Source organism: Haplochromis burtoni, unplaced genomic scaffold, assembly GCF_018398535.1.
Source record: "Haplochromis burtoni strain Fernald_Lab_line unplaced genomic scaffold, NCSU_Asbu1 Contig_605, whole genome shotgun sequence".
Taxonomy (NCBI): domain Eukaryota; kingdom Metazoa; phylum Chordata; class Actinopteri; order Cichliformes; family Cichlidae; genus Haplochromis; species Haplochromis burtoni.
The window spans coordinates 204-12,252 of NW_024582966.1; the positions used below are offsets into that span (position 1 = coordinate 204).

General features: G+C 39.7%; 1 long non-coding RNA gene across 1 annotated transcript; it reads left to right on the forward strand.

The window, feature by feature from the left end:
• The first annotated feature begins 213 nt into the window (after nucleotides 1-213).
• Nucleotides 214-2,000, forward strand: LOC121812467. The gene is made up of 3 exons (XR_006053068.1): nucleotides 214-496; nucleotides 1,380-1,472; nucleotides 1,666-2,000. It is a non-coding gene; the product is annotated as an uncharacterized LOC121812467 (long non-coding RNA).
• Nucleotides 2,001-12,049: the final 10,049 nt, after the last annotated feature.

Here is a 12,049-nt window from a genome sequence, read left to right on the forward strand (position 1 = left end):
CTGGAAAAAGAGACAATTGCACTGCTTTCAGAGATTCAGAAGAGAAACAATGACAATATAGTGACAATGAAAATGCAGAAGACTTTTTCGTACAGAAGGCAAGAAGTTATTCAAGGAAAGCCCTTCATTGCAGATTTTAAAAGCAGATGGCCAGCTCTGTTCACCAAGAAAGAGGTGCATGTCCTATATGTCTAGCTTTATGTCGCAAGAGTGTGTTTATGGTTGACCAGTTATTTCTTGCTTCATTAATATTGACATAACATAGTGATAAAACAGCTAATAATTCCTGGTATGTCCTTCCTCTGGTGCATATTATAAGTGCATTGTTCATGTTTTTCAGATTGACAAGGAATTCCTGCACATATCGACAGTACCGCTGCTATCTAGATTCTTTTATGAGCTAGACTTGTACACTCCACGCATGATGGAGCTCTTTCGAGGCAAAGGTGGGGTGGCTGGCAGAAAAATGAGACACATCATCGTGGCCATCTCCAAGGTGGGTTAGATCTGTGCTTAAGAACTTTTTATGCCCATAATCTGGCAATTTTATGAGCAAAGATATCTATACATCTTAGGCAAAAGTCCTAAGAGGTTTTCATATTTTATACAAATTATATAAGCATCAGTCTTATATTAATAAGTAATTGATAACATCGTATGGTTAATTTTGATCAAAATGAAAAAAAAAAAACCCCAAAAAAACCATTAGTGTTTAGTTGCCTCATTTTGTGTCTGATTTGGTTTAGACAGATGTTTCGAGGTGACTGTAGCTCAGGTGGTAGAGCAGGTCAGCTACTAACCAGAAGCTTGGCGGTTTGGTCCCAAGCTCCTCCAGTCTGCATGCCAAATATCCTTGGGCAAGATACTAACCCCAAGTTGCTCACCGATGCATTCATCGGAGTGTGAATGTGTATGAATGTTAGACAGGAAGCACTAAACCCGGTGGCGCCAGTGTCCGGCAGCCTCGCCTCTGTCAGTGCGCCCCAGGGTGGCTGTGGCTACAATGTAGCTGCCATCACCAGTGTGTGAAGGTGTGTGTGAATGGGTGGATGACTAGATATGTCATCGCCTTGAGGCGACTTATGTTGTGATTTGGCGCTATATAAATAAAATTGAATTGAATATGTAAAGTGCTTTGGGGTCCTTAGGGACCAGTAAAGTGCTATATAAATACAGGCTATTTAAACAGTTTAGAAAAAGTGAGTGGGTGAATGAATTGTTGTATAAAGGCAGCTTTGAGTGCTCCGAGTAGAAAAACGCTATATAAGAACCAGTCTATTTACCATGTGGCCTTTTGGACTCTTCCAAACTAAGTATTCCTTTTTCAAACTGCTGCCTAAAAGCTAAATATTGTCATTATGGATTCCCTTTTTTCTTAGGATGACACAATACATACAAGACGAGCATGCATCCTGAAGTCCTTGTGTGTCTACCTGAATGAAGACCATGAGAAACTTGTGAAGGAATATACAGTCAGTTACATTCACAAGTTGTTCTGTGTTATGTAATTTGCTCCAGGAGTTATGGGTAATTTCGATATATGAAATGGTAAAATGTGACACCACGTGTGAATAAAAGATATTGCAATTGGTCCTTGTTTTGTTGAATTCCTTTTTTTTTCATATCTAGACTCAAACAAATGTATTATTATATTTTACGTCACAGAACACTGAGGCCAACACTGAAGCCATGGAACAAACTGTGATGGGAGTGTATGTCATACATCAGGAGGGTGCGGAGCCTGAAGATGACCCAGAAAACATCGGTGTAACAAACAAATATTTTACTAGTTCATGTAACAAGACTGACTTTTGATGTGCCAAGGTGTTTAAACAATATAACATGAATTTAATTAGACTAACTTGGTACAAACATGTTAACTGAATAAAAATCAAATTAACTGAATGTTAATGTTTAAATTATGTTACACTTACAAACATATTTAGTGTTGAAACAACACAATCAAGATGGATTGATATAACATGATTTGTTTAGATGGAATATAGGTGGCAAGATGAAATTGAGTTCATCCAATGAATTATTTTTTTGAGTGTGTCCGCTGGCCTGTAGGTATAAATAGACTGCTGAGCCCTGGCCTCACGAGCTCCTCCGTGTTGTGCTATCAGCTTAGCCAGAGGCTGTTTGGTTTCTCTGATGTAACTGCATGTTAACTGCATGGTTTTCCTCCTTGCAGTTAACAGTGTACACTATACTATTTAGTTCCCAATCCTATAGGTGGACCAGTTTTTGGCGTAGTGTGTTTAGGGGTTTGAAAGCCACAGAGACACTATGTTTTGAGATGTTTCTATACTCCTGTTACATAAGAAATCACAAGTTTTCGCACCTAGAGCTTTCTTTAGGCACCTTCCCAGCTTTGACAAATGTCCAGCTGGGATAACCACACTCACTCAGGGCCATTTTGATATGATGTTCTTCTGCTTCCCCTGCTGCTGTGTCTGTGGGGATGGTGTTCACTCTGTGTTGTAGCGTCCTGATGATACCTAATTTCTCAAACCTGAAATACTGATCCATAAGTTTTTGGTTTGTGCCAGCTTAAAGCAGTCTGGATATTCTCCTCTGACCTATGACATCAACAAGACCCAGAGATCTGCCGCTCACATGATATTTTCTGTTTATCTGGCTGTTTTCTGTGAAGCATAGAGAGGGTTTTACTGAAAAAAATAACAGTAGATCAGCAGTTCCATAGATATCCAGCAATGCTGGAGTCATTGCTCAAAAAACAAACAAACAAATAAGTAAATAAATAATGTATTGTATATTTCTTGTCACTTTTCTTAAAATGAATGCATACATTACTTTCACAAATGACAAGCCTTTCTGCCAGGGTTATGCTTCAGGCTGAATACTAAATCCTTTCTCACTCTAGTTTACAGATGTTCCGTTATGTTCTTATAATGTAAGACATTTGTATTCAAAACATTTTCACATTCTCAGTGATGTGCCTGATGATGCTACGGGTGTATTTTAACATAATCATTAATCTAATTAATAATAATATTAAAATCTACTATATAATAATGTAGTAAATCATCTGTGACAGTTTCACGTGTGACTCTTTCTTTGATAATATTTTGGTTAAAAATTGAAAGAGGAGCAGAGAATAGGCTCTTCCATTGAGGTGCAATGCACTGACATGAACATAACACTAGAGGGCAGTCTGTCCTCATATATGTTTGCTAAAGCATCCACAGCGATTCTTCCAATAAATACAGAGAACTGCGGGTGCCTTCATGGTTCTCTTTTACTAAGTGACAGCATATTTGTTTGCACAGACAAGACACCGGTTTACAGTGTCAGTGCTGACTGTCTGTCACCAGACAGAAACTGAACATAGATAATGCCATATTGACACTTTTTAAAGTTATGTTTCTAGTACAATCACTATTCTCTGTTCACTGTAAATCACACAGAAAACTTGAGCTTCTCTTTTTGTGTACTTGAAGAACTGTATATACTTATTGTCCACCAATAAGCTCATGTGATCAGAAGGCTTTTCTCAATAATTTGAATGACAGTTTAGGAGAATGGAACCACATTTTATTTTCCATCCAAGTTCTTTATGGACAACTAAGTCCATAAATCCATAAAAACTAAATCTATAAAAAGTTTAGTTACATGAGAAAAAGAAGAAACGCCAAAAGAAAATTCACAAGCTTTGAGGGCAATTTGCTCATTGAGCCATTAATGTTGATTGATTTTTCATGAACTGACCCAAGCGCTCAGTTACATTGTTTAATATTTAGAATTCCACATATGAAGTCTCTCTATTCTCTATTAACATTATGTTTTTATATATATAGAACTCATTAGCATTATGGCTGCTGTGATACAACTGCAAGATGGTATACTAAGTAAGTATATGTATTATCTTTATTAATTTTCTCCTTTCTATCTGCAATTATGACCAAAAAAAGAAAAAAATCACTATCAATATCAGTGTTGTGCACTGGTGAGCACTGTCACCTCACAGCAAGAGGACTCCTGGTTCAAAGTGGCCGTTCAGAGTTTTTCTGGGAGTAGATTTTATATGTCTCTTCCACAGTGTTTGTTTTGTCATGCCCCTTCTTGACCCTGGTTCTGCTGGAGGTTTCTTCCTGTTAAAAGAGAGTTTTTTCTTCCCACTGTTGCCAAATGCTTGCTCATAGGGGTCATCTGGTTGTTGGGTTTTCCCTGTATTATTGTTGAAGCTTTACCTTACAATATAAAGCACCTTGAGGTGACTAATGTTGTGATTTGGTGCTATATAAATAAAACTGAATTGAATTGAATTGAATGTTTTCCCTGTCGCTGTGTGGGTTCTCTCCAGGTACTCTGCCTTCTTCCAGAGTTCAAAGAGTAAGTGTGGTTCACAGCTTATTCTACACTGGCTGTCTGTAAATGATTTTCTATTTCTCTCTCTTTTCTTTTCTTTTTTTAAAACATTTTTCATAATAGAATATAATAGGGCAGCACAAACACTGTTCATTATCTAGAGAAGAGACACCAAGTCCTCGCCCAAACCACTAATGTGCAGCTAGCTAAGAGCTCCATTAGGCTAATTGCTTTTGCAGCTGGCAGACAGTGGCACTCTACCTGCACCCAACACCAGATCCTAGACCGGATCCTACGCAACTGGTATCAACAAGTATCCATCGAGTGCCCTCCTCTCGCAATTCAGCCCTCTCAATCCTAATAAGAAGCCCTTCCTCAAACCTTGAAACAGCTAATTGCACGGTTCATGTCGGCAGTGGAAACTACTCACACTCACATTGTTTTCACATTTTCATGTTTTGTTGCCATGGCATAAGAGAGGCATGGAAATGTGGGGGTTATGTCCAGGCCTGTATATTTTCAATAGGACCTTGCCAGCTGGTTCAAATGTAACCACCCTTCTTATTCTTATTGCCTTCCTCTCGCTGCTCCTCTTTCAACCACTTCAATTACACAGAGGGACATGCATATGACACTGTATAGGGTTACTCAATGGGGGATGGGGTGAAAAAGGGGACTGGAGGTGTTCAAATGTAGCCAAAGACAAGAAAAACATTCCCTCTTCTTCACTGTGTTATTTGTTGGTGTCATGGGCTCTTCCAAGTGCTTCCCAAGAGCCATAATAACACATTACAGAACTACCATGCAGAGTGCCAGAGTACACTGCTACAACCAGCCTGAATAGAAAATGGATACATACACAGTGTGTTTTCACTGTCAGAGCCACAACTGTTTGGAAACTAGTTGGATGGTCAAGGGTTAGGAAAATACTTTGCATGGTGAAACAGTGACCAACAATTGCTCTGGGTGGACAAATACACTACTTCAGCTGACACAATATAGGTTAATTACACCAGCCTCTGCTGTAAAACTGTTTTTAGTAAGCGTAAAAGTAATGTTGTTGTAGAAACAATAGTGATCTTGGATTTTTATTGCCCTGAGGCTTGGTTTTGGCTTCATATGCATTCTGCTTACACACTGTTTCAACATGTCTACCTGGTCTTGTGACTTGTGCTTGAGTTCTCTTTAATATAAATGACACCAAAAATATGTCCCACTTATGTCCAGTCTAGGTTGTCATTGGTGAAAACTCCAACCATAACCATAGCTCTTACCCTAGCCATTGAGCATGTGCAATTTTTGTTTCTGTTAAATAGTGCTCCAAAGCCTTGGTAGTCAGGAATCATTCTCACTTTACGCATCAAAGACTATTCACATTTCTTCCAGAAAAGTTATTTTTGCCTTTCTGCAAAATATAGGGTTAGGGTACTGTTAAGGTTAATGTTGCTGTATGTAATGGCGTAGAGCTCATTCAGAAGCACATTCAGGAGCTCTGTCTGTTCTTCACCCCAAAATGCAAAAAACCCCAAAAATGAAAGCATAGATTCACATATATATTCCCCTCACGTATATATGTAATATTCAGTTACTACATAAGTACAAGAGAGTGGCATAATAAGTTATCACATGGGCCAGCGAGCTTGGTTAGCAATCTGCACCCTTAAACTATGCAACTTGGAGACAAACTTGCTAATTTACTGCTTCTTGGACAAGTGGTACATCACAGGTTATTGACCATAACTGACATGTTTTTGTGCCCTGGTGTCCCTTGTGGATAGCTGGCTGGCCGATGATACCACATTTTACATGCAGCTATTGACATGACTGCCGGAGGTCACTTCATTTTAAACTCTAACTCTAAGTTGTAATACAATACTTGAAGAAACATCATACGGGATCAAGGTTTTTTCTTTTTCTTTTTAAATATCAAAACACTGGATAAACAAGTAGGTGGGTGCTACGTGTGAAAATGTGATTGTTTTTTTATGTGTATGGAATGCAGTTATGATTTGGCATATAAATCCTCTAAAAGCTTTATATAATACCTGCCATTGTTTTCTAAGCCCACACAGTGGAATCTTGGCATGTCAGGATGTGTCAGTGTCCTTCTTTCCATTGATGAATTACATTAACACAAATTCCAGCTACTGCATATATCTGTTACATCTATCGAGGCATATCTAGTATGAGATGCAGGTACTAAGTGGCACGGATCAGTTAGCATAAATCCTTTATATTCTAAAGTTCAAGTCTAAAGTTGAGGTTGAGAAAAGTTACTAAGGAGTCTATACAATAAGCAGGTTAATAATAAGCCCTGCTTTATGTAACAGTATTTAGTGCACTAGCATTTGATGCTACATTTACTGATTCAAGCAGTCAAAAGTACTTTCACAATGCAACAGTGCTGAAATGATCGGTTTAGTTGGCTCACACTGCCTGCAGAGTTAAGCACAGAAAATCAGCAGAAAAATAGTTTTTGAGCAAAAAAGCAAGAATCAATGCAGTTTTCGCTGTTCGGAGACCATGTATCCTTTTCAAATTTAATGCCATGGTAAAAACGAGGGCAGCAGTTGCAGTTTGCCTCCACTGCACACCGCAGTCTCCTAAATCATGCAGACGAGGAGCGTGATGGGGGTTGTGGCGAAGTCACTATTTGTTTTACAGTGATTAATCCATTATGTGGTCCGGGACTGTTGTGCCCCGCTGAGTGTTACATACATGCCTCGGTGACCTTGCTATAATGAGTGGGTGAGTCGCAGGCATCATTATGGCCCCTGCCCCACAGTGATGACAGTCAGCTGGGCGGGGCTCCAGCTCTAGCTCTGTCGTGAATACGAAGCAGAGATGTCTGTGAGTTTTAACAGCCGAGGGATCACAGCAGGTCCAACAGAGCTTGTTAGTTGTGTATAGTCATCCGTGACAGCTATCTGCTGGGTGCCTGGTGGTCCTGGGCACCTGAGGCCTTCGGACCCTGCTCTCAGCTCGTTCCAGTGGCTGGCCTCTAGCAGGGTTGCCTGTTGCCTCTGGTCCTCTGGGACTCTCACTGTTGGCCGTTGGCACCCCACCTGTGGCCTCCCTTCTTCTCCTGCTGGGATGGGCACGTGGATATCACTGAGATGTGTGGCCTCGGGTCTTGGTTACTTTTGGGAGCTACGGAAGGCGCAGTTGTCCTGGTTCCATCTCTGTCTATGTTTGTTTGTCTCTTAGAGGTTCAGTAGTTATACTTACATTGATGATCCCCACATTTCTTGTATCAACACTACAGGTGGTGTAATGGTGTTGGGGATATTTTTTTGAACATATAGTACCAACTGACAGCAATGTTTAAACACCACAGCCTACCTCAGCCTATGGCCTCCACAGTCACAAAATATCAGTCCTCTAGAGCACCTTTGGGATTTTGTGGTATAGATGAATGGCTTCATGGACGTACAGCCAAGAAATCTGCAGCAACTGTGTGATAATATCGTGTCAATATGGACCAAAATCTCTGAGGAATGTTTTCAGAATCTATACTACTAATAAAGCAGTTGTGAAGACAAAATAGGTCCAACCCTGCAGTAAATAAAGTGTATCTAATAAAGCGGTTGGTAAGTGTACGTGTCTGTGACTGTTCCTGTTCAAAGCATGCCTCTGCAGAGCAGGCAGACTGTGGTTTGCAGCTCTCTCAACAACTGCTCATCCAAAAAGCACGAGTGAGTGACTCTAGTCATTTGTCACAGGAAACTGAAGATAATAAATAAAATGAAAACATGTCAAGCTTTCTTTGTGACAGCCAGTTTGAATTTTAGGCCATCTGAGTGATGATATATCACAAATGATAAAAGGCCCTATGGTTTTTATACTCCTATAAGGTTCTGTTTGAGGGTTAAGACTTGGTTTAACGGTTTGAGTTTGGGATGTAGCTGTGATGGTTAAACTTGGGAGTAAGAAGCTGTGAGATGCATTAATGTCGATGAATGTGCTCACAAAGCAAACCAAATGTTGGTACACAGAGTGGAGCAGGCAGCAATCGCTGATTTTCCAAACAAAGCAAAGGAGGTCATCAGCATGATCAGTTCAAGATGTCGAGAAAGGCAAAGGACAGCCAGAGACTTCAAGAATTGTTAGTAAGATGTCTGTGTTGTCTTGTCCGTAACCTCAAAGTAATCTCAAAAAAAGCCAGCACTTTAGCATCCTGTAGGGGGACGTGAAAAAGGCCTTGTCCATGCGACTAAACAAGTCACATGGACTTCGTCTACATGTGGTCGTCTACTCAAATATTGTGCTCAGCAAAACTCTTGAGCCTTATTACCTTATTAATAAGTCTTTCCAGGCACAGCATGTACCTATTTCATGGAAGGATGGTGTTTTAATGATTCAAGGCTGAATTTTAAAGCTAAAGAAGAAGCATATAAGAAAGGGGCACCAGCAACTCTCACCTGTTTGGTTCTTTTCCTTGGTGTCGTGGTTTGGATACTTAGCTATAGAGAACAGAAACTCACTCAGTCAAATTATTATACGGTCAAACAGGCAGACTGAACTACAGCTGAACCTAGCATCCCTGTACACCAGACATTTAGAGTGGTTGGTGGGTTCGATTTTTCTTGAGGACTTGTGCTCTTTGCATAGTAAGTTTTGTTTTCTTCCTTCTGAAGAAGGTTTCTGGTCCTAAAGTGTAGAGCAAATGGCTTTAAGCAGCTTTGTTCCAGCAGCCATCACTGAAATGACAGCTTTGTTACTTTGTAACACAATGCTCTAAATTATCATTAGTTTTTTGTTTTCAGTCTTTTGCTCTATGCTTACCTGGTGTCTGTTATGTTTACACTGAGTGTGCATGTGAGGATAGATGACAAAGGCCTGCAGACCAGACTTTATTTGTGCCTGTACCTTTGGGCAGAACTAAAGTAACCGGAACTTGAACCTGAAGGTTGTTACCTTCAGGTACAATTCATGAGTAATGGCAAAAATATTTTGTTGAAGCTTACTTCTTATGCCTAGCAGGCACTAAGAGGAAAAAGGAAGTCTCAAGTCATGATGTCAGGGTAGCAAATTCCTTAGAAATGTCAAAAATGTAAAAGTCATCTCATCCAGCAGAACCAGGAAGCCAAAATCTGAAGTTGTTTACTCATTATATTCATGTAAAAGAATAATTATATCACTAAAGCTAATAGCTTTATACAGGCTACTGGGATACTTTGTCACTGAAGGTTTACTAGGACATTTGGAGACACTTATTTAACTGGCATTCTTAGCAGAAAAACAACTTTTGCGTATTTCTATTTTGAGAATCTGTGTGTCAACAAAACCTTACCCGTAAAAACTCAGTTCGTCCTTGAATTTCAAAGGCACGACTCTCTTAAGGCTCTAAAACCACACAGCTGCCAAATAGTGGAAGCTGACTGATGCTGGAGAGGTCTGATTTACACCAAAGTCAATAAAAAAAAACTTAGACATTTAAGTTTTATTAACAGCAGTGGTGGATGGAAAAAACAGATTTGACATGCCTGGTGCCGCTGCGAGAGCCGAGCGTCTCCACATTGTCTTGTGTCTCGTCTCTCGCCCCTCGTCCCTGTCTGACTCTCTCTGACTACATCATATCTTGGCAGGCAGATAAAAAAAAAAAAAAGAAAACCTCTGGAGGGTTTTTTTGGACATTGAATTATAACCACATGAGTGTAATTACTGCATTCGGGGGGGAAAATTGCAGTCATTTCTAAAGTGAGCGCTTCAATCAATAAATCTAAGTAGAATGAGTGTCGGCTTTTAAAGACGCTAGATGTGGTGAAGTTATTTGTGTTTAAAAAGCAATTAAAACAGTAAAATGGAGTGCTTGTGGAGTGTGTGGTGTGTTACATTTCAAACACATTTAGTCATCCCGTCAGCGACTGTGACACCCGTCTGCATATCAAAGCAGGGAGACATTTATCAGTGTTGACTTTAAGCTGTGAGGGGGAAGAAAAGATAAATGACATGAAGTTTTTGATTTGGAGCTTTGATCTAATGAGGAAAATGTGAAACAGAAAGACTTGAATATTGCTTAAAAATATTGTTGCCGAACAAAAAGATGTTTAGGGTGTTAAATTCTCAAGTTCTTCACGAAACTGGAACTTAACATGCACTTTAACTCTTACCTCTGTCGTATACGTGCTATATATTCTGTATCACCTCATTTCTCAGACATTTTGGATGGTATGTGAAGAGTCTATTTTTTTGTGGTCAACTTCTTGGAAGTAAAAGAAATAGATCCAATTTTATAAGGGTTGAAACATTATGGTCAGATGAGTGGCTCAGCGCATCTTTAAAATGGCAAGGCTTGTGGGTTTCGTCTCAAGGTCAGCAGAACCAAGAGTGGCACGAGGATAAGCAAACTATAAATCAACAGGTCACTGGAAGTATGTTGGGGAAGAAAAAGTCTAGTAAGTGGCAGCTCCAACTTTCAGCTCCTTCAGATGTCCATGCCTTGGCGGTTCTGGTCTTGCTAATGCATGAATAAGCTAAAGACATTTAGACAGGATGTTATGAGTATTTGAAATTATGTCCTTCCTGTTATTTTAAACAAAATTCATCAAAAATTTTAATTTTAAATAAAGCCCCACATACTTGAATATTATTTGGCTGTGGCTGAAATTGTACAAAATGACTATTTACATGGTAATAACAGGCCAAACATAGGTCAATAGAAAGAATAGTTTCACCAAATACCCTCAAATTACAAGAACACTGGATCCTAAACTTCCCATGGACTGTTCTCTGCCTGGAAAACGTCTATCCCCTCACCCTTCCAATTTGTGACATGGTGATCCTGTTAAAATGACCAAATCCAAGGCAGGAATACTCCTAATAATGTCCCCCATGACATCAACAGGGCTGTTTTCATGTGCATTTTCACAGACTGAATAATACTCACCATGACTAGTAAACCCATTTAGATCCTGTAAAAAAAAGAGTATCCTTTGAAGGCAGATTTATAGCTCAGACCTTGAGATATAAAAGTTTTTATTCCTCTGTGGCATTAACATTACACTTCTTTTGCACCTCCTCCTAATTTCCATTTCATCTAATTATACTATAATGTCTGAACGCAAACCCTTGTGCAGTGGAGGACATCATTATTTGATCCCCTACTAAACTTTCTTTAGACGTTTGCTCACGTCTAAAGAAGTTAACAGTCCCTAATTTTTATGGCAGTTTCATAGCGGAGAGGCAGAATGTCAACCAAAAATCAAGAAAAGGCAGATTGCATAAAAGTTAGAAATTCATTTGCATGATATTCAGTGAAATAAGCATTAGACCTGCGCTATCATCAGCAAGAAGCTTGGAAAGAAGGTGATGGCTCTTGGTGCTCTTGAAAAGCCTCAGCCTGGACCTCCATGCATGAGCTTGCCTCATGGGGTGAGAGTGATCAAATGGATCAAAATCTTGCAGCATTCATAAGATCCCTCTGTTCAATAATGGACATACGCCAGTTTCAGTGAACATCTAAATGATTCAGAGAAGCTCTGCGAGAAAGTGCTCTTGTCATTATGAAACCAAAATCGAGCTCTTTGGCATCAACTCGGCCTACTGTGTTTGGAGGAAGAGAAATGCTGAGTATGACCATTCTTACACTCTAGCACAGAGGTGGTTCCATTTCTCTGTTAAGAGTATAGACTAAGGAGCTTGGAAAGAAACACCTTGGCTGATTGTGACCTACACCCATTTTCACACCTTGGCTCATGTGATTAGGTAGAGCAGA